Source organism: Dipodomys spectabilis, unplaced genomic scaffold, assembly GCF_019054845.1.
Source record: "Dipodomys spectabilis isolate Male_0828 unplaced genomic scaffold, ASM1905484v1 ptg000185l, whole genome shotgun sequence".
NCBI classification, from domain to species: domain Eukaryota; kingdom Metazoa; phylum Chordata; class Mammalia; order Rodentia; family Heteromyidae; genus Dipodomys; species Dipodomys spectabilis.
The window spans coordinates 342,859-369,375 of NW_024870862.1; the positions used below are offsets into that span (position 1 = coordinate 342,859).

General features: G+C 38.4%; 1 non-coding gene and 1 pseudogene across 1 annotated transcript; both read right to left on the reverse strand.

Moving 5' to 3' along the window:
- Nucleotides 1-3,223: 3,223 nt before the first annotated feature.
- Nucleotides 3,224-3,330, reverse strand: LOC122121158. The gene has a single exon (XR_006149896.1). It is a non-coding gene; the product is annotated as a U6 spliceosomal RNA (small nuclear RNA).
- A 3,877-nt stretch (nt 3,331-7,207) lies between these two features.
- Nucleotides 7,208-7,304, reverse strand: LOC122121182 (annotated as a pseudogene).
- Nucleotides 7,305-26,517: the final 19,213 nt, after the last annotated feature.

The following is a 26,517-nucleotide window of genomic DNA, read 5'->3' on the forward strand; positions in this document are numbered from 1 at the left end:
TCTTACTCCAATTTCCCAAATGCTTGGAATTACAAGCCTTTACCACCACACCAAGTTCCTTCGAATATTTTTGATAAGAGTTATAATAGTTATGTAGTAGTATCATAGTAATTTTGAATTGCATTTCTCTAATGACTTCTGTTCACACAGCATTAAGCCAGCATAGAAGTGATATTAAACACAACTTTTTAAAGCCACTGGTGATTTTCAGGGCATATTGGAAAATATGTCTATTCAGAACTTTTATCGATTTTTAATCAAGTTCCTTGTTAATCTCATCTTTAATCTCTCTATACAAAATCAATAATACATTCCAGGTAGTAGAAAGGAAAAAATTGAGCAACACCTAACATTTTTCAATTTTCAATAACATGATATTGCTTAAATCATTTTTGCTTATGCTTGAGACTATATAACTCAATTTAGTGAAGCCTTTTACAAGGCTATATGTATTTAGTTTATTTTACTCTGATTGCTTTTTCCAAAGCCTGTGTGTCTAATTTTCCTTGGTTTCTTTCAGTCTCATGTAGTTCAGATTTCAAACTGAAGAATAAATTGAAAGACGCAACCAAAAAAATAGAGTTCCTCTCATCTGATGATGCCTCTACAAGAATGAGGAAAGAGTTCATCCTGCTAAAGACCTATGATAGGTTATCAAAAAGAGAATTCATTCTTCTAGGTCTTCCCTTTCTTTGCAATTTAACTTAAATAATGAAAAACACAATATACTGCTTAGTTACTTTTAGGCTTTATCAATTTTGAACATTTTCATATGGACCTTAGCTCAGTCTACAATTCCTTCATTATTCTGACCCTGATAGTTTAGCACTATCAAGACATAAGATAAGCAGTTTGATTTACAGCATGAGAAGTTATCCACCTGGCTTCCTTGGAAGCACAGCATAGTCAATAGATAACGTTACTTCTGGTGGCTCACTACATGTATTGATTTCTGTAATACATAGCACATTCTGTTTAGTATTAAAAAAAACTGCTGGCTAAACTCAAAGTTCATTAGTAATTTATGTTAAGTATTTCACAAGTTTTATGTCTCTTAGTACTTAAGAAAACATTTGCTATGATGCTAATGTTATTACCATTTTAGAGTTGAGAACAATTGTAATTAAAGTCACTAAGTGCATGGCCCAAAGACACACAGTGAGGAAGGAAATGAGTCAAAGTTTCCAAAAGCCTTTCAGCAATACAAAAACGGTAGGTGAAATATCTCCATTCTCTTACACTCTCAATTCAATATTCATATTGTCCAATAAATAATAGCATAGCAATTATTGCCCATGGTAATTGTTTTCTGTCACATTTTGTCTTCAACACAGATTGTGTTGTGACATTGGGTTATCGTGCACAGAGCTGAGCTTATAAATTGAGGTCCAAAGAGAGGCAAATTTCTTCTGTCCCACAGTTCCAGTATTCTTTTAAAAAAGTACTAAAACTTTTAAATACTATCACTTACTCTCTTTTAAGAATCTCAACATGAAATAAATTCACATATAATCACTCCAAAATGCTTTAAAAGTAGGAAATGATAAAACAGTCCCCCCGTGAACTAAATTTTTTTCTACTTTTAAAGTTATTCTGAAAGCATTGTGATGGTTGGTCACACGTGTAATCCTGTTTACTCTGCATATCTACTCAGGACCCTGAGAATTATGGATAAGAGTTGGAAGCCAATCAGGCCAAAAAATTCCTAAGATTATTTTTCCAAAATTTAAATAAACTAGCAAAGGTCCAGGAATGGAGATGTAGCTCATATAGTAGCTCACCAATCTAGAGAGAAAAGGCTTAGCGAGACCATGAAGCCCTGAGTTAAAACACTGAGCACACCAACATGCAGGCATGCACACACACACACACACACACACACACACACACACACACACACACACACTTACTCAAAATATCTATGGGTCAGTCTTCTCCATTAATTTCTTTGTGTGTGTGTGTGTGTGTGTGTGTGTGTGTGTGTGTGTGTGTGTGTGTATGTGTGTGTTTTAATTGTGAAAATACTGTACAGAGGGGTTACAATTACATGAGCAAGATAATGAGCACATTTCTTATCAAGTATTGTAGCCTCCTCCTTTGTTTCCCCTTCCCATCCCTTCCCAGCCTCCCCCTGCCCCCCACCCAATCCTCCCCCCCATTAATTTCTTTGTTAACAATATTATATGGGTAAAATAAAATAAACTCTTCCATCTCAGAACATTTTCTAATGTTTTTTATTGTAAAAGTACTGTACAGAGGGGTTAAAGTTACATGAGCAAAGTCATGAGTGCATTTCTTTTCAAGCATTGTTACCTCCTCCTTTGTTTTTCCCCCCACCATCACTTCCCCTCCACCTCCACATGTACACTTCTCATCCCCACACCCCCACACCCCCCAACATGTTGTCTTGTGCATCTCATTGTTACAATGGCTCAACTTTTATCTCTATTTAAGCATTTTGATTTTTCCCTTTCCTTCCCCAAATTAGAGAAGTGTATTTTCAGGATGTAGGTGCACCAACATCAAATCCAGTGAAAACAGGGCTTATACTGTGTGGGAGGACCAAATAAAAAACAAAAAAAAATCACATTGTACATTATAAATATGTTAGAAACAACAGTAAGAAAGAATTAAAAAAAACACTTCTGTCCTTATCTTGAGGTTCATTTAGCTTAACATCATCTTATTTAGTAATATGCATATAGCTTTTGATCTTTTCTGCTTATCCCAGTTTTCTGCTTATATTATTTATTGCAAGTAAGGGATACCTTACATATATATACATTCCAATCTATATTTATATTTGTGTATATAAATATACATATATACAAATATATATATACATATATATGTATGTGTAGATAGATAGATAGATAGAAAGATAGATAGATAGATAGGAAAATACATACACACACACACACACACACACACAAAATTTTCTTGATTCATTCATTTTCTGAGGGGCATCGGGTTTGGTTCCCTATCTTAGCTATGGTAAATAATGCTGCAATAAACATAGCTGTGCTGGTAGTTATAGTATGGTCTTGTTTGATCATTTGGATGAATGCCCAAAAGTGGGATTGCTGGGTCATAGGGGAGCTCTATGTGGAATCTTTTGAGGAACCGCCATACTTCTTTCCAAGTGCTTGAACAAGTTTTCACTCCCACCAAGAATGGAGTAGGGTTCCCTTCTGTCCACATACCCTCCAGCATCTGTTGTTGTAAAAATGTGGAAATCTTCATGAATTTGCATGTCATCCTTGCGTAGGGGTCATGCTAATTCTCTCTGTATTTTTCCAATTTTAGTGTATGTGTTGCCAAACTGAGCACGGAACATTTTTTATACATAAAGTGGAATTGATTTTCCTAAACTAGAAAATTCAACAAAAATAAGTTCAAAAGACTTGTCGTGAAATTTTAGAACCATATATTTCTTATGTAAGCACACATTTAAGAATAAAGTCAAGTTAGATAAGTCAAAAACAAAATAATTCCAGATATCTGTTGTTCAAGAGATGTGTAACAGTAGAAATTCAATTATTCTATACATGGCACCTGTCATAATGAGCACTGTAGCAAGTCCTAAGGTTTGTTAAAAATTTTATTGTTTTAAATACGTTTAATTTTGGGAATTTGCTTATATTTGCCAAAATTAAGACTGTTCGGCAGGTCATAAAACTTTTCCATAAAGTATTTAAGATTTATGGTAGCAGACATATACTACTAAGTATGTACATTTCAGAGTTTATAGAAACTTTACTATGAGAAGTTACAAAGTCTGTGTAAAGAAACAGAGAGAAGAGTTAAGATTTTAACTACACAGTTTCTGTTAAAACTTGAGGGCTTCTTTTATATGTTAGTGAGAAACAAATGATGATATAAGCCATATACAAATGATGAGATGAGCCATAAAGAAAGAGTAACCTTAGTGGATAACTTTAAAGGCTACCCGTAGCCTACAAAACTCTTGTGAAATCATAATCTTAGCCAGTTTTAAATGTACAGGAATATGAGTAAATAGTAAAATCTAATATGTAGAACACTTCAAAAACTGGAAACACTGGTGTTTGGTTTTTATTTTATTAAACATTAATAATTAATTATTGGTTTTCTTTATTTGTAGCATTGTTTTCCTTTTTGTAATGGAATACAACTTTTCATAACTCATCATCAGAAGGTACTTTGAGAATGTTACTGGGATGTCCACACCATTTTTTATTGATACATGTGAATATACAAAGAGAAAAATTAAGAACAAAATATTGATTTAAAATTTTCTCAAGTAGAAATCTGAATCAGAAGTGTTGATAAATGTATACACTTAAAATCTTAGTCCTAGGCTGAAGCAGTGTCTTTACAGAATTGAGGCTACAAATGTGATAGCTGTGTTTTGTTTAGTTTTTTGGTTTGGTTTTTGTTTTTGTGGGGCTTGAACTCTGGAGCCTGAGTGCTGTCCCTCAGCTTTTCAGCTCAAAGATGGTGCTACCACTTGAGCCACAGCACCACTTTTGTCTTTTTCTTCTTCTATGGTGCTGAGGAATCAAACCCAGGACCTCATGCATGCAAGGCAAACACTCTACCACTGAGCCCCGTTACCAGCTTCTGAAAGACTATGTTTTAAGAAATCATCTAAACAACATTTGCTTTCTGGTTTGGGTTATATAATGAAATATATGAATATCTTTTTACATTTTTGTCATTTTCATACTTCTTTATATTGTGAAAATACTGCACAGAGGAGTAACAATTACATGGGTAAGATAATGAGCACATTACCTTTGTTTCCCCTTCCCATCCCTTCGTATCCTCCCCACCGTCCCCCCAACCAAAGTTGTAAAGTTCTTTTTTCGACATAAAGACTTGTACATCTCATTGTTGAAATGGGTCCTCCTGTATCTCTGTTTTAACGATTTGTTTTTTCCCTTCTCCACATACATCAACTTCATATATAGTGAAAACAGGGGTTATACCATGGCGGAGGGACATACAAAGCAATAAAAACATAATTTTATAAATATGTTAGAATCCATCACATGAAAGATCTCTCTCTCTCTCTTTTTTGTCAGTCGTGGGACTTGAGCTCTAGGTCTGGCAGCTGTCCCTGAGCAATTCAGCTCAAGGCTCATGCTCTACCACTTGAGCCATAGCTCCACTTGTAGTTTTCTGGTTTTTTTTTTTTTTTTTTTTTGTAATTAAGTGATTACAAAATTTGCCAGTTTTCACAGTATTTTGGGATGATGATGCTCATTTAAAGTCACAAACTCATTGTAGCTTTCCTGGAGCAAATTGTCTATCACGGTCTGTAACATATAATGGTGTACACATATACACCATACATGTGATCAGCAGCATGGGGTTATTTAATAGTGGTTCGACCAGAGGAGTGGAAGTTCTTTGTTTCTTCTTTTCTTAAGTCCTTCTGCGTGGGTGATCTGCAGGCAGCCTCCTTTTTCTCTGGGACTCCAGCAGCCCCTGCTGCGCTGCTTGCCACCAGTAAGCACTGGAGGTGGAGTCTTCGTGCTTCTCTGTTCTGAAATTCTTTTTCTCTCTTTCTTTTTTGTTATTTTCCACCTCCTGTATTTCTCTGGGTGTTCATCTTTTTGTTTTTGTCGGTCTCTTGGGGAGGTTAAGCTTAGGAACTATAACTCTCTTTTTGGTTGGGGAGAGCTGTGGCGTTTCCCTACTGCCCTGTTGCCATCTTGGTCCCCCCTCCCATTTTCATACTTCTAAATTTATACTAACTTCAGCCACTTTATCCTTTGCAAAGTCATGAAATAGCTCTGAGAATTTGCTTCTGTGAAGATTGTCTTTGGATTTATTTCTTCTGCTCCCTATCCATTCCCTATTCTCCAGTTAGAATAATTTCAAATAGTAAAAATGGAAAAAGAGAAAAAAGTCATGGTGAAAAACAGAAGTAGAAAATTCACTGGATTTTTCTGACTACTTCAACCAACGTGAACTATTGGGGAATACGTACACCTCATTCCCACTGGTACTCAAAGTCTCTAGTTAGGCAATTCTGATGAAGACAAGGAACTAGATGAAAAAGTGAGGAATGGTATCATTTGCTAGAAAAAAATAGAGAAGTGTCCAAGCAAATTTCTTCATTGGGCTGTTGAAAATAATTGGCTTACTACAGTGCAGAGACTACTTTCCAAAAAGGCCACTCATGTGAATACTAGGGATGATGATGAGTATAGCTCTCTTCATCCAGATGCCTACAGTAGATACTTAGACATAGTGCTTATATGTGGAATAATACCAGAGTGGCTTCTTTCTTACTGCATCATGATGCAGATACCAATGCCCAAACTAAAGAAGTCTTGACAACCTTGCATCTTGCTGCTGGGAATAGAAATAATAAAGGTACGCTGGATCTGCTTCTATTGAAATATTATATCAAACCAGGTCAAGAACAACTTGGAAGAAGCTGCATTTGATATTGCCAAAAGGTTAAGTATGTATCACCTTTTTGAAGTTGTGGAAGGCTGCAAAAATTTTTCTCCTAAGTCATAATGGTTTGGTTAAGTTTCTTAAATTTCAAAAATGCCTATCCATTTTTGTGTCCATACAAAATATTTTCACAATACAAAGCCACATTAATATCTTACTTTAAATATTCATGGATTCCATGCTATTCTTCCAAGTGAATTGCCTAACTTCGATGTCAAAATGTATTCAAGATTTGTTTGTATACATCTATAATGATTTCTGCAGAGTTTGTGATTTTTATAATCAGAAATAATTTTAACTTAGCTGTTGAAATGAGTAATACAGAAACTAAAGATATTTCTGTTGCTTGTCTGAAAAAGGATATTTTAAAGTAATCTGTATTCTGTTTGTATAATATCCATAATCTATTTCATTCTCTCCTAGATATAATACTTTTAATTCTACATTGTTTCATAATATATAGGTTCATTAATAAATGTGTCATTTCAGATAGCATTCGATATAGAAATAGTTTAAGATTCTTTTTTTTCCCCTAGGTCCTTATAGTATTTTATTTCTTTGGGATAAATTGAAAATGTTATCTAATTTCAAAAGTTTTGTAAAGGTTATGCTATGTAAAGGCCTTTCTAAGGTGATGATTTAATACACTGATGTCAAACTAACTTTCAATTCAATGAATTACATGTATCGTTACAACTGTATTTTTGTAATCAATTTTTAATAACTGTTTTTCATTTCTTGCATCTGAAGAATGAAAAATATGGAATACTGCACAAATTTTCATATCATCCTTGTGCAAGTGCCGTGTTAAACTTTGTATTGCAATTAGGGTAGATGTGCTGTTGAAGCATGTAGTATCCTCTAAATTTAAGTAGTTAATGATGCAATCTTTATACAGGCATATATCCTTGGTTGACTATTTGTAACTAGGAAAACTTATTGTTCCTAAAAATGCTATTGATATTACTTCTCTAAAATTCTGTGTATATTGGAAAAAAACTTATATTGTTTGTTCGATTGCTCACATTTGCAATTTTTTTGTCAATGAGTATTTTAAGTCTTTTTCATTTTAGATTTCATCATACTTTGAAGAATTTAAAACTAGGTCCAAAGGTGATGGCTTTTCAAATACTTATTTATCAGCTGAGTTAGCTTTGTGGAGCTAAGGATTCAAAGTAAGCCTTGCTTAAGAGCTACTTCTAAACTTCTGCAGCTTAAAAATTCCTATATGAGATCTTATTGGCACAAATGTCTACCTGACCCTTTACGTGTCTTCCATTTAGGAACAGACGAACCAGAATATCTTACCCTGACAGCATAGATTTTCTTACTGGAACAAAACTAATCTTAATTACAAGGGATCATAGAGACAGGAACAGTTTAGATAGAAATGTTTAGACTAGAAGGTATTTTATCAAAATATAATTGGTTATTATACCTAATATTTCAAAAGTATCTAAAGCCAAGAAGGTGAAAAAATTGTTCATATGCATGATTAACTAATGTCCTGGCCAGTCTACCATCCAACCAGGCAGGAATTTACACTACTGCATTTCTATCACCAAATATTTTCAGAGTTACAAGAGAAGTCTATATGTCTCTCCTCGATATTAGGCCTTAAATTGTTAATGTTTTAATCAAAGTGTTTCCTCTTGCCACTAGGCTGTAAATCTTCAAATGGTAAAGCTTTAGGTCCAACTCTACCAAACACTGAGGTAGAGATAATGAAATAATACATTAAATACTTTAAATAATTTGATACTCTAACCACAACAGAATATTGCAAAACGTGTGCCTTTTTCTTATATATAGTTATACATTTTATATTTATATATGCTGATATTTTAGTTCACATAGTGAAACTTACTAGAATTAATTGATAATTTGACAAATAAATAGGTATTTATTCCAATAAATGGAATTGGAATATAAATAATTAGGTTTAGAATACATATTAGAATATAAAAATATCAATGCAATATCTTTGGTATAAACTTGTGATACATTCTAATGTTCTTGGTCTTCTGAATTCACATTGCAAAAAAAAAATAGTTTTCCTCTAATCTATAAGGGATTTTACGCTGCTACTCTGTTTATTGTTTTAACTCACTGGTCCCAAACTGATTTTCTCCATATTTCTGAAGCATTCCTAATGATTATACATAAATTTTGCTGATATGATGTCTACAAGGTATTATTCTTCTGCAGGACCCAAGGGTCCTAGGATCCCAGGTCCCAGTTATCCACATCATCAGATAACAAGGGCAAGATTTCTCACCTAGGCCCATGCAACATGCCAACAGAAAGTAATTGAAAATCCATCTCAATTTCTCATTTCCTATAGTATTTCAGGACCGCAGCAGTAAGCAATTGTGAAATGCAAGACAACTTAAAATGAAAGATGAGATCACAATATCTGAGAGAAAGTACAGTAATTACAACTTTAAATTTACATATGCCCAGCCCATATGAGTGAACAAGATCACAAATGTCACAAAATTATTTTTAATACCCCTCTCCTAATGATTACTGAAAGATTTCAGTCCAGTATAAGTAGGCCTAAAAATTGTTCTGGGAACGATAGATCCATAATTGGTCTACCAAGGCTAGGAAAACTTTACTTACAGGTCAATTATAATTCAGAAAAACATTAATTGAGAAGATCCTTAATGCTTCAAACTACTGGTACTACAGTAAATCTTGGTTCTGTAGTTTAAAAATGCTATCATTCTCAAGGCAATGATAACCTACCTTTAATCTCCTGAGAATATATTCTTTTTCAAAACTTTTTAAAATCACATTCACCAAAATAACATTTGACAAGTAAATGATACTTAGTGACATTACAAGTTTTACAAGTGTAGGGAGCAAGTTACAATAGAGTTGAATTATTTACCCAGCACTAAAGCCAAACACGTTCAACCATTCATTAAAGTGTAGAAATAGTACCCCCCAATATTTGTTTTGTTCAGTAGGTGCCTTCCAGAAATGTGTTAAATAGATCAGCCTCCCATAATTCAAACCCAAACACTAGCTAATAAAGTAAATTTCATCACTTAATAAGGTACATTTTAAAAAGTTACAAATAGTTGCCTTATCATATGTTGTTTTATGTTTTCCCTATCTGTCTAACATAGTATGAAATAAGACTTTAAATCTTGAATATGGGTACTCATCAGAGATGTGACAAATATAAAATCTGTCTTCTATTTCAATCAAATTCCTCTATAATAGTAAATTTTAGTTTTCTTCCTTTTCCAAAACTTATAGGTAGTAGAAAATATTATCCCATGTCAAATAAAATAATCACAAAACTTTGTACAAATCCATTCATAAAAACTGGTAGCTAGAAATATATTCTGAGCCATTTTTAAACTTTCTTGTTGACTAAAGATTAATCTTCCAAATGAATGAGAATATTATCACATCTCCAGTCTTGCAAATTGTTATTGCAGATGAATGAAATATGGAAATATAAGCTGACATACGTTCAAGTATATGCAGGATTGAAACTCCATGGAATGTATATAAACTTTTCAAAGTATTAACAGATAGTTTAACAGAATGACTATCAGGAAGTTGAAACCAGAAAGGAATAATAGTAAAAACATAGAATGAATGAAAAATGGAACAAGGGGCAAGTACACCTAGAATACTCAATGTACACATGTGACAAAACAAGTGGTAAATCTGAAATAAATCTTGGAGAAGGGGTTGGTTGAGAATGATAGAAGGAGTCACCCTGACCCAGGAGCATTGGAAAATTAGATAGACATATTTATTGTAATACACTTGCACAACATTTTGAAATTCAGTTAAAAACATAACAAAAAACAAAAACACACAAAAATCACAAGCAAACAGCAACCTCTAGATAGAATAAATATGACCTCTCAAAATTTTAAATATTTAATGAAGGGTAGTCTTGGGAAAAGCAAACAAAACTGTTCAAAGAGGGAAGTTTGGGGTAGCAGAGAATTTTGAACAGATTTAAATAGATTGTCTAAGGTTATAAATCACCTGCATCTGCTGCAAATATTTTCTTTTCTGAGTTCTCTTTCTCTGCACTGGATACTCCAGTCCTAAGCCACACTTGATAGCTTGTGAAGATAGATTGGAAGAAACAAGATCAAGAACCCATTACAATACTGGAGACAGAACACTCCTCTATATTTTCTCTCATCTCTCTTCACTACTCTTTCATCATTCTTTTAAGTCAAGTGATTTTGAATTATATCTTTCCTTTTTGTTCTGGCAAAGTAATTAGTCAAACTAACTCAATAAATTTTATTTACCATTTTTTTCTATCATGCTGTTATCTTGTCCAAGAGAGTGCATTAAACTTTACCCTTTCATTTGGTTGCCACGAAAACCCAACATCTATATTAATGAGGACAAACTCTAATGTAAAACTTTGTCTCTGAAAAAACAGTCCAAGGAGCTGTGATCACAAATATTTAGCTATAATTTTTCTTTTACCGTGAAAGTCTTCTTGTGTTTAAAGTGCCCACAAAAATAAGGACTCCACCACTTTTTGATTCAATAACTTCTAACCTCAAAGATATATTTTGCTAACAAGATGCTTCAAGGAAACCGAAGAATACTCCACTTTTATCTTCTCTCTTAAGACTCTCCTTAGACTTGGAAAAAATTATGTGAAGTGAAGTAAGCCAAGCCCAAAGAAACATAGGTCCCATGGTTTCCCTTATTTGCAATAGTTAGTATATGTATGAGTCAAGCAGAAAAGGTCAGATAAGGTAATAGGAAAATGAACCCTAAGATATGTATTTAAATTTTTTTATTTCATGCATTTGTTTCCAATGCATTTATAAGATTATTTCTTTGTTGTTTTGTATGTCCCTCCCCCACAGTATAACCCCTGCTTTCACTGTATTTGATGTCGGTATAATTTGTGGAGGGGAAGGGAAAAACAAGTCGTTTAAATAAGGATACAAGTTCGGCCATTGCAACAATGAGAAGTACAAGTTGACATGTCGAAAATGAATTTTACAACTTTGGTGGGGGCATGGGGGTGTGGGCGGAGGCTTGGGTGAGGGGGGAGTCTGGGAAGGGATGGGAAGGGGAAACAAAGGAGGAGGCTACAATGCTTGATAAGAAATGTACTCATTATCTTGCCCATGTAATTGTAACCCCTCTGTACAGTTTTTTCACAATAAAAAAAGACTCCCCTTAGATACCATATGAGAAACAGTGAAGATATTTTTTGTAAAATTATTTCAATAGACGGAAGTGGCACTGTAGCTCAAGTGGTAGAGCACTCGCCTTGAGCTGAAGAGCTGAGGGACAGCGCCCAGGCCCAGAGTTCAAGCCCCATGACCGACAAGAAAAAAAAATTATTTCAATAGATTATTTTTCTCTTGGTCTTGCATTTGCTCAACAAGATTTATGGAGAAGAATAGAGTTAAATCATCCATACCTTGTGACAGTGTCTCTTACAACGGACAATAATTCTTTGTCCTACTTCTATGTTCTCCTCTTAGCTCTTGCCTGATTTCCAATTAATCACAGCTTCTTGGCTTCAAGTCCAGTGAAGCTGAAGGACTATAAGGCATCCCCCACTGCTACATCATCTTGGTTTCTCTTTTTAAACTTTTTTATTTGGATGTGGAATTTATTTTCATGTCTTCACTCAATCTGTTCTGCATTGTAGTGAGCCAAATAGGCTCTGTAAAATCACTTTAGGTAGCAAAAATATTAACACAATCTATTTCAAAAAGTTTTGGAATCCCTCTACTGCTGAAATTAATACGCTTAGCCAGAGCTTCTAAGAATGTGTTTTCTTATTTGCTCAATTATTTTCTGATCCCAAAACTTTTTGGCTTATGTAATAAGAGAAGTCTTCGCTATGTCATGTTAATAAGGATATTATATTTTGTGAGCTACTTAGAAATGAGAAATCCTTGGTTTAAGATATCCAATCAGATTTTTTTTCTTTGTTTCAGTGCTTCACATGCAAAGACATTGTGGAAAGTATTTTAATCAGAAAAGTGTATACCCAATACCTGCTTTCATTGTGGAGGGCACTTTCTCCCTAAATATTTTGACCCAAAATATTTTTTTTTCAGAGAATTACTGTTTGGTAATTAAAGGTCAATTCATAAATTTTGATGCCTTTTTAAAAAGAAATTTGAATTTAAATTCCAGTACAACATTGTTTCACAGTGAGAATATGTTTTCTGGGTAAGGACAATTCTCACGGGAACCTACAGGGTTTATAGCAAGGTTTGTGAGGTTTGTTTGTTTACTGTGAAAATGAGCCATCTTCACCCACATTGCTCCCTCTCAGCTTAGTCTCCATGGATTTCTTTGCATGAAAGCCTATTTTCCCAGGCAATTTTAAATTTTCTTAATAAGCTAAGTTTTTAAAAAGTTTAAACAGTTAAAATTTACCTATCACAATTTTTAAACTTTTTTGAAATTCCTTTATCAGAATTGCGAATTCACCAATCCTAATTCCACCTTTACCATCAAAAACACTTAACGTATTGTTGTCATGATAAAGTGTCGGTGAAAATATTATTTTCCAGTGGTTTTGTAATGCATATATATGATCATATAAGCTGATGCTGAGCAAAATGAACTCCAAGATATGGAAACAGATATTATTTGCAGTTGCTGTTTTTAATATACTAGTGATTTCTATTTTCTTTGGGGTTTTCCCTTATGGCTTATCCCCTGCTGTATTTGATTTTGATACCCTGTGTATTGTGTATACCTTTACCTTAATTAGGGAAGGGAAGATGAACAACAAAATGGCGAGACAAGACAATATGTTGAAAATGTACATTACAACTTTTGAGGGGTTTGGGTGTGAAGGAAAACTGTGAGAAAAATGAGAGAGGGGTAACTATTTTGAAAAGTTATGTATTCACTACCTTACAATTACTGCAACCCCACTGTACATCACTTTGACAATAAAATTAAATTTAAAAAATAAGCTGCATAAAATATAATTTCACTGTATTGGTATAGTTCATATTATTCTTTGTGTAGTAACTTTTTAAAAATCAACACTATTTGGCATCTAATTTGAATTAATTACCCCTTTTTAATCAGAGGACCATCAACTTGAATCCAACTAGACAATATTTTCACAATATACTTGCCATTATTTTGAAAAAAGAATAAGTTTATTACTTTCTCATACCAAAACCAAAAACATTGTAATTCTATAGAAACCCATAAATTTTGAAAGAAAATGTATTGCTAAGAGGAGAGAACATATGTGTTCTTCAAAATTCCTATAACTGATAACTACTCATTTTCAAATTCTGAACTTTCCATTTCTGTTTGCATGTTATGAAATTCTGCAATAAATGCAGTTTCCAATGGGATGTTACAGATTGAGAAGTCAACAGAAAAATAGCCACATTGTGGTAGAGGATAAAACAATGAAGCATCTTAATAATTAATTCTTCAAGAGTAAGCAATTGTTTATCAGATTAAGCTATTATTTCTATGATCATCAATCCCAAGATTTATGCCATAAAGTCATCCTAGCCCAACAGTTTCCAACATGTAGTGTGCACCTCAAAATTCCCTTAATTCACATCATGAATAGCTTATCTCTATTGTGAAAAATACTACACCTCTGCTAATGTGTTGCCCTCCGTGTTCTGGAAAGAACACCACAATAAACTGGGCTGTATCATTTTTCCACCAGTGGTATTCTTGAGATCAAAATACTTGCAAATATTATTTATATTTATTCTTTTTTTAACTATCATAGATATTCAGGATGTTAAGATCGGAAGAGTACAGTTCAAAGCCCACCCAGGCAGGAATGTTCCCTAGATTCTTATGTCCAATAAACTTCTCAGAAAAAGCCAGACATAAGTGGCACTGAAATTGAAGTGGGAGGGCAGGAGCCTTGAGCATAAACAGGCTCAGAGACAGTGTCCAGGCCCAGAGTTCAAGCCGTAGGACAAACCAATAAAACAAAAACTAAAACAAACCCCAAACCTAAGCATTTTTTTCCATTGTACACAAAGGTACCTAATTAAGGAAATTGCTTCCTGTGTTACATGCAGGTAGAAGAAAGAAGATGTCACAAAATTATTCTCTTTATAGCATGTTATACCACAGCCTCAAAAATTGCTGTCTTTCTAAATTGATAAATTTATATAATCTATTTGTTGGCAACTCTGTCTACATTATTCACATTATCATTTCATACATGAACTGTTAGAATTATCTGTTAACTAAGTTCTAATTACAACTCACTTGAAAGAATATTCTACGCAAAGAGAATGCAAGAATCATTTGTGAATTTGTCAATTAAACCCTCTATTAAAAAGAATTTTGTAGTATCCTATAGAATATGAAATTAAAAACATTTAATTTAAATCTAAATTCTAATTTAGCAAGATCTACAAAGTCCTACATTAGTCAAACTTTGCTTTTTCTCTGGGCTTAAGCTTCTGTAATCCTTCATTAATTCTTTGGAATCCAACAGAATTATGATAACTTTGGATGGGAATTTTGCATGGAAATAATGAGCCATTTGTAATGAAGAGAGCATTTAAAACACAACTGAGGATTATATATGAGTTGCATTGCAATAGGAAACTTGACTTCTCAAATCATAGTGACAAAATTAGCCCAAACTTCCAACTGTGCACTCCTTTCTTGTTTGGTTTGTTTTATTAAGACAAAATTATATTACCTGGTCCAAGGAAGCTATCACTATGTAATTCCACTCTCTAATCTCCTGTCTTAGTCTGAGTGCTAGAATTCTAGCCTTGTATCACACTGCCTTGGCATAGTTTCTTGGTTTATTTAATCTAGATACAGACTAGCAATTCTGAACTTCTCCAGTGATACTATCCACTAGACTTCTCAGACTGTTCATGTACTATTTTCAAAGATGTTCTAACATTTGGCACAGGATACGAACATTTTCAAATGCACCTGCGGGGTGTCTGATTCATTCCTCCATGGATCTGATCCCCTTAATAAGGATTACTTGACTCTCTTACTATTTCTGGTCCCAACATAGATAATATTCTCAAACTTTTTTGAAGAAAGTTCACTTGAAGACTTTCTAATTTTAAAAATTATCATTTGATTCTAGTCTTACTCAGGACATATTTTCTATTGTTTTCTAACTTTTCTACATATTCTGAGAGTTGCTTCATTTGTGTATTTGTGTGTGCACATATAAGTGCCTCTGTGTGTATGTGTATTTTAATATGTATGTATGCAAAAGCCTCAAGCTCTTATTCATCATTCTTGCTCATGACTCATATTCCATCACCTAAGCCATTTGTCCAATCCAGCTTTTGGCTGGTTAATTATAGATAGTGTCTCAAAAACTGGTCTGCCCAGGCTGGATGTAAACTGAACTTCCCAGACTCCTTTCCATTCTTAGGTTTTATTTATCCCGTAGAATCAACTTTTAAACTTCAAACATTTTTATGAGTGTAAAGTCTATACTGTAGCCCAGATTTTTAACTCAAGAATCCATATAAAGATAGATGAACATACACATTACATATGCTGAGTGTACACTGTTAGTAATGTGATCCTAAGCTGGGTGGTGGTGAGATCTGAGGACTGGGGTTCAAAGCCAGCCCAGGTAGAAAAGTCCCCGAGACTCTTTTCTCCAATTAACTGAAGAAAACTGGAAGCAGCACTGTGGCTCAAGTGGTAGAGCATTAGCCTGGAGTGGAATAGCAGAGGGACAGTGCCCAGGCCCAGAGTTCAATTGCCAAGATGACCACCAACAAAAAAATATATAAGTAAAGGATAGAAAAAGAAATGTCATCTTAGCCACCAGTTCATTGCTAGTATAATCCCTGCTCTCTCGAGATGGACGTTTTTTTCCAGTTAAGTCCATGCTCTTATATCTGACTTGCATTGGAAGCAGAATTATACTTCCATTCTTCTTTCTACAAAGTTGATTTATTAGCAAGCATGATTTAGAAAGGGAGTGCCCTCATAATTCGTGTGCCACCTGGGAGTAATGTTTTCTCTATATCACTCCCATAAATCGAAATACTGGACTTGGCTTTATTGTTTCAATGTTGTCTTATTTGTAGAGTCTTTTATAGTATACTGACCCCTTATACTTAAACACAGAACTTCTTTATCTCCTATTATTGCTATTGTTTCCCTTACTGTTAATGCATGTACACTTGGGAAATAATGCGCAACACATACACTCAAAAAAAGAATGATCTGAGAACCTTCTTCCCATTTAAAATTTGCCTTAATTTACAGAGAACTTACAAAGTTTGAACTCAATGTACTCATGGACAATGTATTTATATGCAACATAAATTTCATTATTTTCTCTTTACTAAGTTATCTCTGAAAGACGTGTTACCTCAGGTCCAAATGTGTTCTTGTGTTATTTCAGTGAAGCCAGAAAACATTCATCATAACTCAGGCAGCACCATCTATTGTTACTGGAGGTAACTGCTACTGGATGTGGAAACTGATCCCAGGAAAGGAAATGAACATAGAGGAATGACAAAGTTCATGTTAACTTGTGCTTTCCTTTTTACTGTACAAGAAAAGAATCCCAAGGATTGAAGGAAACTCTGTCCCTGACTTTTTTGACTGTGTTCTCTACTCATATAAAACTTTTCTGTAAAATTTTAGTTGAGAGGATTACAAAAAGAAATAATGTGCCATGTGAAGTCCAGCATAGAACAAAAGGAAATAACATTGTTTTAAAAGGGTTCTACAGCAAAGAAACAAAGACATGGAGGTTTTAAAGTGTCTTATGGATGGATGTTTCACCCCTGAGATGATTCTCTTGTTGCAGGAGCCATTGATCAATTCCTTTAGTCTGGTCCTGAGTTCTCCAGAGCAATGAAGATTCCAAAAAAGCAGGATCCAGTGAGTATGATAAGTAAAAGTAGCCTCTTCTCAGACTAGTGCACCTTTAAGGAGGGTCTCAAGGAAATATCTGGGATTTTTTTCTTTGTTTGTTCGTTTGGTTTGTGCTAGTTCTGGGGCTTGACCCAGAGGCTGGAGCCTGTTCCTGAAGAATTGTCTTTCCTGCACACCTGCCCCCAAAGCTAGTACACTACTGCTTGAGCCAAAATTCCACTTCTGGTTTTTTGGTGTTTAATTAGAGATAAGAAGTTGACAGACTCTCCTGCCTGGATTGGCATTGAACTAAGATATTAAGACAGCTAAGTGACATCAACTGTATAGATTTCTCTTTTGAAACAAGAAATATTAGATGAAGTTTATTATAAACCTAATATTTGACAATTTTTAAAAAAAGACTATGTCCAGAAAAAAAAAACTATAACTTAAGTAACTCAGCAGAAGTAGGTGTACTGAATCATTTTAGAATTAGTTTTTCTGCTTGGGAAGATCTTGTCGTTCCTTTGGGGAAAATTTAAAGTCATATTTCACTTTTTTTGTTGGTTGTGGGGCTTGAACTCTGATCCTGGGTGCTATCCCTATGCTCTTCAGCTCAAGTTGAGTGATCTACCACTTTAGCTAAAGCGCCACTTCCAGGTTTCTGGAGGTTAATTAAAGATAAGGATCTCTTGGACTGTCCTGACCAGGCTGGCTGTGAACCACAATCCTCAGATCCCAACTTCCTGAGTAGTCAGGATTACAGGCATGAACCACCAGGACCTGGCTCATATTTGCATTTATGTACACTGAATGACACTATGTAGCCAAAGAATGAAAATTTGAACCAAATGATGACATTGCAGCTTTTCAGAAAATTTGAATTAGCAATAAATATATCCTCTTTTTGCCATTTTGTTACATTAATGACTCAACCTATGGGACCCTTACATTAGCATCCTCTGCCATTTGTATAGGTGTGTTGGGTCTTCGTCCATCCCACGAAAGATGGACAGGGTGGAGGAAAGTAAGTGTGGCGCTCACCTGTTCCCCAGCCTCCCTCAGCCCAGGAGACAATCAGACACAGCAGGGAGCCAAATCCAGCAGGTAGGAAACTCGTTTATTAACAGAGAGCCGCCCTTTTTAAAGCCAAAAAGGGCAGGTGGCATGGCAAGGGAGGAAGAGGAACCAATCACTGTCAAGGTCACACCCTATCATGCACCTAAGCCTACAAGGGCTGGTTAGGCCCTGATCGGAAGGTCAATTGGGCTCTGCCCACTCTACTCTCTCCCAGTGCCATCTTTGCTGCCCATGTGCTCTACAGATTCCCCCTTTTTTTTGTTTTAATGGCAGACCCAACTCCCAGTTAGTTATGCTTTTCCCTCCTCTGTAAAGGTTGTTTTAACAGGATTACATTGGTAGGGATAGCATTGGCTACACAGGGGGTTCCAGGCAAGTCTGGGGGTCGAGATTCGACAGACAAGGAAAGGGAGGGCCCTTGTGCATGATCCAAGAGCCCGTCCCAGTTACCTCACATCCCCACCTAGCACAGTAATAAACATTAGTCCCACCACAGTTAGAAATGTCCGAAGCAGTTAAATTAATTCCTGGGCACCTGGTGTCTCTTAAGTAAGCCAGTTCTTTGTACGTGCCTTTAAGCTAGCACAGGGGTCAAGATGACCTTTGAGCTTTACTGTCAGCTCCCAATGGCTCACAACATCATCTCCCCCCCGCCATCTTTGTTTAAAGAAGTGAACCCACCTGTCTTAGGTTGGGTGGATTGCCTTGTCTGCGTTACCCGTCATCGGGAACTTCTTCAGAGAGAAGCTGAAGGCCCTATCTTAGGTTGCTCAGACTGACACACCCTCTTACCCGTCTCTGGTTGCGATTCCTCTTGGGGGGGGGGGAAATTCATTCATTTGGAGCTTGATAACTGGCTGGCTAAGCTCATGAGAGTTTTGTAGTGCACATATAATGCAAGGAAGGCATAGAAAAAACCATCAGCAAAAGCATTACTAAGCCAGGAAATGTCACTACTAGCCCTTTAACACTAGTGAAGGATGGGATAGCAGTCTTTGCCACTTCAGAGTCCAGAGGTGGGGATGTTTTAATCCAGCTATTTGCCTGTGGGGTTGGACAAGATCTAAACTGGAAGCATAACAAAAGGTGGTTGTTCAACAATAAGTATGGATTCAATGCCACTATATAAGCAATTAGTAAAAGAACAATTAAAACAGGTGACATTAAAATAATTAACTCCTACAAAAATATTAAAGTCCATAAGGTGGTGATCAAAATGAAGGTCAGGCCACCAGGTCAAAGGGACAGCTTCTTTTGTGGTGCTATTGACGATTTCTGCATTGCCAGCGTTGGTCACTGCCAAGGTCACCTGTTGAGGTTGATGCAGATTCCATAGGACCGTTCCCAGGATTGGGAGAGTCAGGATAGCCAACAGCTGGAGTATCACCATCTGCAATTGTTAGAGAACACAAGAGCTTCTCAAGGGCTGGTTGCCCTTGGGGATGGTTAATAATTGTCTTTCTGCCTTTTCTCTTTAAAACACAAGCCTCGGCCATGGCCGTTTTTCTTTCCTTATTGGTTAGCTTATTCTTAGGCATCCTCTTGTATAGAGGAAATGGGTAAAAATGTAAGGTTCCTGGCAGGGATCCAAATGGGGGCTGTCTCCCCTATGGGATAAACGCATCCAAATCCCCTGCCCATAGTAACTGGGGGGTCAGGTCCTCTCCATTGTTGTGTCAGGGGGTCCTTCCACCTGACTTTCACTTGGGGCTTCGGGTTTAGTTGTCCCCAGTGCTTCTGAAATCTGGATTTAGTTGCCTCTTTTGAAAAATTTAAAATGTTAATGGTAAACAAAGCTCTCTGTAAATGTATATGGGGGCTAACTCCCCCTTTTTTGTTTTATAGGCTATCAGAATACAAATTAAATGGTTTTTGAATGTCCTGAAGGGCCATAATTATGACCAGCATTTCTTTATATTGTGCTGACCCTTGACAAGGTTGAAATCTTTGTTGGCTCGGAGTCTTTTGTTGCTCCTCAAAGGCTGCATATGTAAAGCCTACCTTACCTCCATCAGTAAAAACATGGAGGGTGCCAGGAATAGGCATAGAAGAAAATAGAGATGGCATTTTGAGGGGAAGTCGCCATAAAATGACAGTCCATTTGGATGGCCCATAATGGCAGTCAATTTGGCCTAGAAACCCCTCCAAGGAGAGAGCAAGAGGAGCATTAGCTCGAGTGAGCCACTCAACATATGCCATCCGAAAAGGAAAAACAATGGAGTGAGGGTCAAGGCCATAATGTCTTTGGGCTTGCGTCCTTCCCTTCACAATATCATCTGCAAGTTTGGCTGCTTGAGAGTACACTCGAGGTGTGCCTCCCAGGGGAATATGAACCCACTCTAATGGCTCCCCACTTTGAGTTAAAACTGCAGAAATTAACGTGACACCTGCAAACAACCAAAAGGAAAAATGGTCTCACTAATAGAATACCTCTTTAGAGAAAATTTATCCAGGGCTTTTTGGAACTGCAAAAATATTGCCCTATGGCTGTCTGTAATTGTAATAACTTCTTGTGGCGTCCTGTCTTTTAACAGGGCAAATAAGGGCACAAGACTATCTTTAGGGACAGAAACCCATGGCAACAGCCAATTGATTTCCCCTAAAAGACTCTGAAGTTGGATTAAGGTCAGAAAGGCTGGAATATCCAGCAAAGGCTTAAGGGGGCTGGCCTGATTCAAGGTAAAGTGGGTCCCAAGCACCTTAAAAGGAGCTACCTTTTGAATTTGATTAAGGGCTATGGTAAAAACCCCTTTTTTTTAATATGGCAAGAACCTGGGCCAGAAGGCCCTCCAGGCAGCTCGGGTCTCGGTGCCCCAGAATTATATCATCCATTTAGGCATAGGCAAGGGAGGTATCTGAACCCAGCACAGGCCCTAAAATTGTGGCCAAGTATTGTTGGCAGAAGGCTGGGCTATTGGCCATTCCCTGTGGCAGCACTGTCCATTCCAACCTCCGATCAGGCTGGGAAAAATTAAGAGAAGGTATAGAGAAAGCAAACTTCTCACAGTCATCTGGATGCAGAGGGATAGAAAAAAAAAACAGTCTTTAATATCAATCACAACCAAGGTATATTCTGAAGGTATAGCAGGAGTCCAGGGCATGCCTCTTAGGGGTGTTCCTACTAGCTTCATCCTTTCATTTACCTTAGGTAGGTCTTGGAGCATATGCCAAGCCCGGAGGCTTTTTGAATAACAAATATGGGTGTGCTCCAAGGACTTATGGAAGGGCGAATATGTCCTAGGTTTATTTGTTCCTCCACCAGAAGGTGGAAGGCTTCAAGTTTAGGTTTGGTCAATGGCCACTCCTCCACCCAGATTGGGCTTCCTGGCTTCCACCTAATGGGAGGTACTCGGCGGGCAGTGGCCTTTAGGATTGGCGGTGCACCTGAGCGGGTCCCATATGTTCTTCTCTGTAAATTATGAAAGTTTAAAAAATCCCTTTCCTTAACTCCTTCTAGATCCTGTTTAAGCCTTTGTGCTTCTTCCCCATCCAGGATATCATCATAGGATGCTCGATGGTCTGTAGTGATCACAGCATCCATTTGTCTTAGCATGTCTTGCCCTAGTAAATTGGCAGTGAGGTTCTTTGCCACTAAAAGGTGTATCTTTCCCTGTTCTCCATCTCGGCTAGTCGATGTCATAAGGGCAACCATTTCTTTGGACTGGGAGTTGCACCCTACCCCCAATGTCTGGGGCCCAGGTGCAAGCTTCCAGTCCAAGGGCACTTCCTCCTCCCTGAGTATGGTTCGGTCTGCCGCAGTGTCAATTAAGCTGTGAAACCTCTTTCTGCATATGAGAATACTCATTTTAGGGTGGAGTCCATCCACCATGGGGACGGTCCAATCGGCCTGGGCTGCCCTGCCATGAGGCTGCCTGGGCCTCACAGCAGAGGGGGTTACTCCTTGAGTTAACAGGGCTAGAGGATGCCCCTCCCCAAGTTAAAAGGCTTCCCATCTAAATCAAACTTGTATCCCTCCCTGCCCCTAGGGCAGGGTATAGAGGGCGGTTTACCCACAGGCCCGTTGGCGGGGGATTGTTGTAAACAATCCCTCTTAAAGTGCCCCTCCTGCCCACATTTAAAACAAGTCCCTCTCCCCTATGCTCTTGGGGTTCCTTGGCCCTGGGCTGCCAGCGCCTGAGTAATAGCTTCAGTCATTGCAGATGTCTGAGCCTGTAAAGCTAAAGCCAGTGATTGGGACTGGTGCTGTTGCATTCCCCCATCCTGTGAGGCCACCACCCATCTGCTCAGGGAACTCTCTCTCAATCCTGTGCAGGCCATGCGGTGGTGTGCATTCATCCCTTCCCAGACCAGCAGCTTTACAAACTGATCTCGGAGGTTCCCTGCCCATAGCTTGCAGTGAATGCTCTGTTGGACTCGGTTTATGAAATCAAGTAGAGGCTCACCCAGTTTTTGTCTCACTCCTGCCATGGGGGACTCAGTAGGCCCCATGCGGCAAGTCCTGCCTGCCTCACCTGGTCATGGTACAGGCCAGGTATTTCAGCCTGTTGGATGCCGGTGGAGTAGGCTTCCCCCATCCCTGCTTACATGACATAAGTAATAGGTATTGTGGGTTGAGCCTGCCAGTTACTCTCCGCTCCCACTCTGCATTCCTCCTTAAAGAAAGCACACCATTTAATAAACTGAGAACTAGTTAGAACGACTTTGGCCACATCCATCCCATCCTTAGGAACACATGGGTGATAAGCAATGTCCTGTAATAGGGTCTGGGCCAAGGAGAGTTTGGGCCATCCTCTGCCACCGCCTTGCGGTGCTCTTTAAGATCCTTAGCTTCCCATGGATACCATTCCAAGGGCCTGTTAGCTCCTGGTGCCAGATTGACCAGATAAACTTGGGGAAGTGAATCCTGTGGCCTAGAGTCTGGGCTCTTGAGTGGCCCTGCCTTTCCAGAGGAGGTCTCCGAGTAGGTTACTTTCCCAGCCCTCGGCCCCTCCATGGAAGGTTGGTAGGGGTCTGGGTCTTGCAAGTCCCTCTTGCAGGTCTTGTAGGACGCCATACCTCCCCTCCATTTGGGGGAATGGGGAGGGGCCTAGGACCATCAGTATCAGCTGGGTCAGAGGGGGTAACTTTTACTCGTTTTGACTTCCACTGTGCACGTTTCAGTGTGTTCTCGATCGGATTTGACACATTCCTTTTCCTTCTCACTTCCCAAGTCCTCCTGTACTCCTTCTAGGCCTAATGTTGCCTCCTCCTCCTTTTTCTGTGATATAGCATTATCCATATTTAGGGTTTCACTTACCCCAAGAGACCGCTTAGCCTCAGCTGGTATCTTTTCCTTTTGTGCCTCACGTTGGGCGCCAGATGTTGGGTCTTCGTCTGTCCCACAAAAGACGGACAGGTCCGAGGAAAGGTAAGTGGGGCGCTCACCTGTTCCCCAGCCTCCCTCAGCCCAGGAGACAATCAGACACAGCGGGAAGCCAAATACAGCAGGTAGAACACTCGTTTATAAACAGAGAGCAGCCCTTTTTAAAGTCAAAAAAGACAGGTGGCATGGCAAGGGAGGAAGAGGAACCAATCACTGTCAAGGTCACACCCTATCATGCACCTAAGCCTTCACTGGCTGGTTAGGCACTGATCAGAAGGTCAACTGTGCTCTGCCCACTCTCTCTCCCAGCACCATCTTTGCTGCCCATGTGTTCTACATAGGTGTATTTAGTATCAGGAAATTTTCATAGAGAAATACAAAAAGACTGAGATTTTTAGAAAGCAAAGGAGATCAGGTATGAAAAAATAGCATAGAAGGAGATACATGTAGCACACAGAGATTAAGAACTAGCCTAAGAAATTTAGAATGCTAAAGGCAATGAGGAATAAGCCTAGTTGATAACTAGTTCTTCAATAACCAAAAATGGTCCTCTAGAAAAGTTTCTGTTATACCTTAGTTACTATCATTTATTCCTTCTCTTCTGTCACAACTCTGCCTTTTTGGTATCATGACTGACCAAAAACATTTCCAAATATCACTTAGACTACCCTTCTCTTTGTGATTAGCAGTCACCACACAAAATCCCGGAATCTTTGAATTTCGAGAATTAATCTTCACGTGACATCTAAGCACATTCCTGGCATTAATTTCTGTGACCAAATGAACAAAACTTTTTTTTCAACACAGTATCCTAATATAAGTAAAGCCTATGAATTAGGGACTATTGTCAGGTGTCAGAATGGAAGGAACAATTCTATATTCCAAGTATGGGTTCTTTATTTTGCATTTACTAACCAATTTTATTTTTGCCAGACCAGAGGCTTAAACTCAGGGATACGGAATTATTCCTGACCTTTTTTTTTTCTTTCCTCAAGGCGAGACAGTTCCTGACCCACAGACCAGACCAGCTCCAGAATGAGAGAGCCAACTTGGGTTCCAGCCACATGGGGATGCTTTGCCACCTCCTCCAGCATCCATTCAACCAGTTCCTGTGAGAGAGAGAGAGAAAGAAAGTCAGAATTACACGTAAGTCTGGTGCCGGTGGCTCAGAACTCTAATCCTAACTACACAGGAAGCTGAGATATAAGGATCATGGTTCATACCAGCTCAGGCAGGAACGTCTCTGAGACTCTTATCTCCAAAGAACTACCAGAAATCTGGAATAGGCTCTGTTGGCTCAAGTGGTAGAGCACTAGCCTTGAGCTGAGAAGCTTGGGGATGGCGCCCATGGCCTAGAGTGCAAACCCCATGACTAACAATATGTGGACTTCCCACCACAAGAAGTAGACTGAATAGCACCCATTGTCCTAGGGAGCATGGTAGAGACCTCAGGCTGAGCTTCCTGTGAACTTGAGGTCATAAATAGGTCACCTGGCTTGTCTGTGCCTCGTTTTCCCTAGCTGCAAAACTCAACAGAATGAAGGATCCCCTTCCTTATGGGGATAGGGTAATAATGAAAGATAGTCATGTTTTGTTTCATAATTCCCACCTGTTGCACGATTAATAACTGGCACCACTTGAGTCCTTTCCAGGTATCTTCCTGTCATATGCTCACAGAATTGCTAAAAACCTTACCTGAAGGCTGCTCCCTCTGTGCTTAGCCGTGCTACAGAGATCCCTCTGTATAAATCCATTGTTTCCTCACAACTCTCCTGTGAGGAGACTGAGGTCCAATGGTTGAGGCCTTACCCAGAGCTTCACCAGTGGTCAAGAATCGGCTGCTGTGGACTAAGAGTTTGGTATAATCCATCAAAACCTATGACTGAGCATATCACTACATGTCTACCATTCCAATTACAGAGGACAGGTCTGGTGGAGCATACCTGTCACAGATAGGAGGACCTCAATCCAGCCCAGCCTGAGCATATATTGAGTCTCTATTTTAGAAATGCCCAAAACAGAAAGGTGGCTTCTCAGAGCCAGGGAGGAGAAACAAGCAGGGGGTCATGGTACCCCAGAGGGGTGTCTGACATGCGTAGGAGTGGTGCTGGGGCAGTCACTCACCTATGCTGCTGGAAGAAGCTGTTGGTGTCTGCTCCAGGTGGGGCAAGCAGCCATGGTGGCAGCCTTATGGACATATGGGCCCAGAGCAGAGGACCAGAGGCAGAGACCTGGTAGGGGCCTTAGGTCAACTGGCAGTGCACCATTGTCTGAGGATTGAAACTGGCATCACCTCTGGAAGGTAAGGAGGAGGCCAGGGAGTGGGCTGGCGCATCAATTTCCTACTATACTCCAAAGTCACATCGAGTCTCTTGCTCACCACTCAGCCACCTCTACATTCCTCAACTGCTGGTAGTGGTATAAACTAACAGAGGGAATCTAGGTGCTACTGGGCAGCATGGAATATGGGCGTGGCCACCATTCTTGTATCTCATTGGTCAGAAAGAAACATGAAAGAATGGAGGTGTGGCTGGAATCCTGTGATGCCAGCATCATGGGCAGAGTCAAGATGATAGCAGGTCCCCCAGCCCTTTCTGATGGAACTCTGTCCAATTCAATTGGGGACAAGAGGGTGACCTGCTTTAGCTGTATGGCTGCACTGATAGTTGTGTATGTCTGTTTGTTGCCACTCCTGGACTTTGAACTCAGGATCTGGGCACAGTCTGTGAGCTGTTTTGGCTCAAGGCTCACCCTCCACAGTGGAGCCACAGGGCTTCTGGCTTTGTTGACACTGATGTTGGACAGGGGTCCCAAGGACTTTC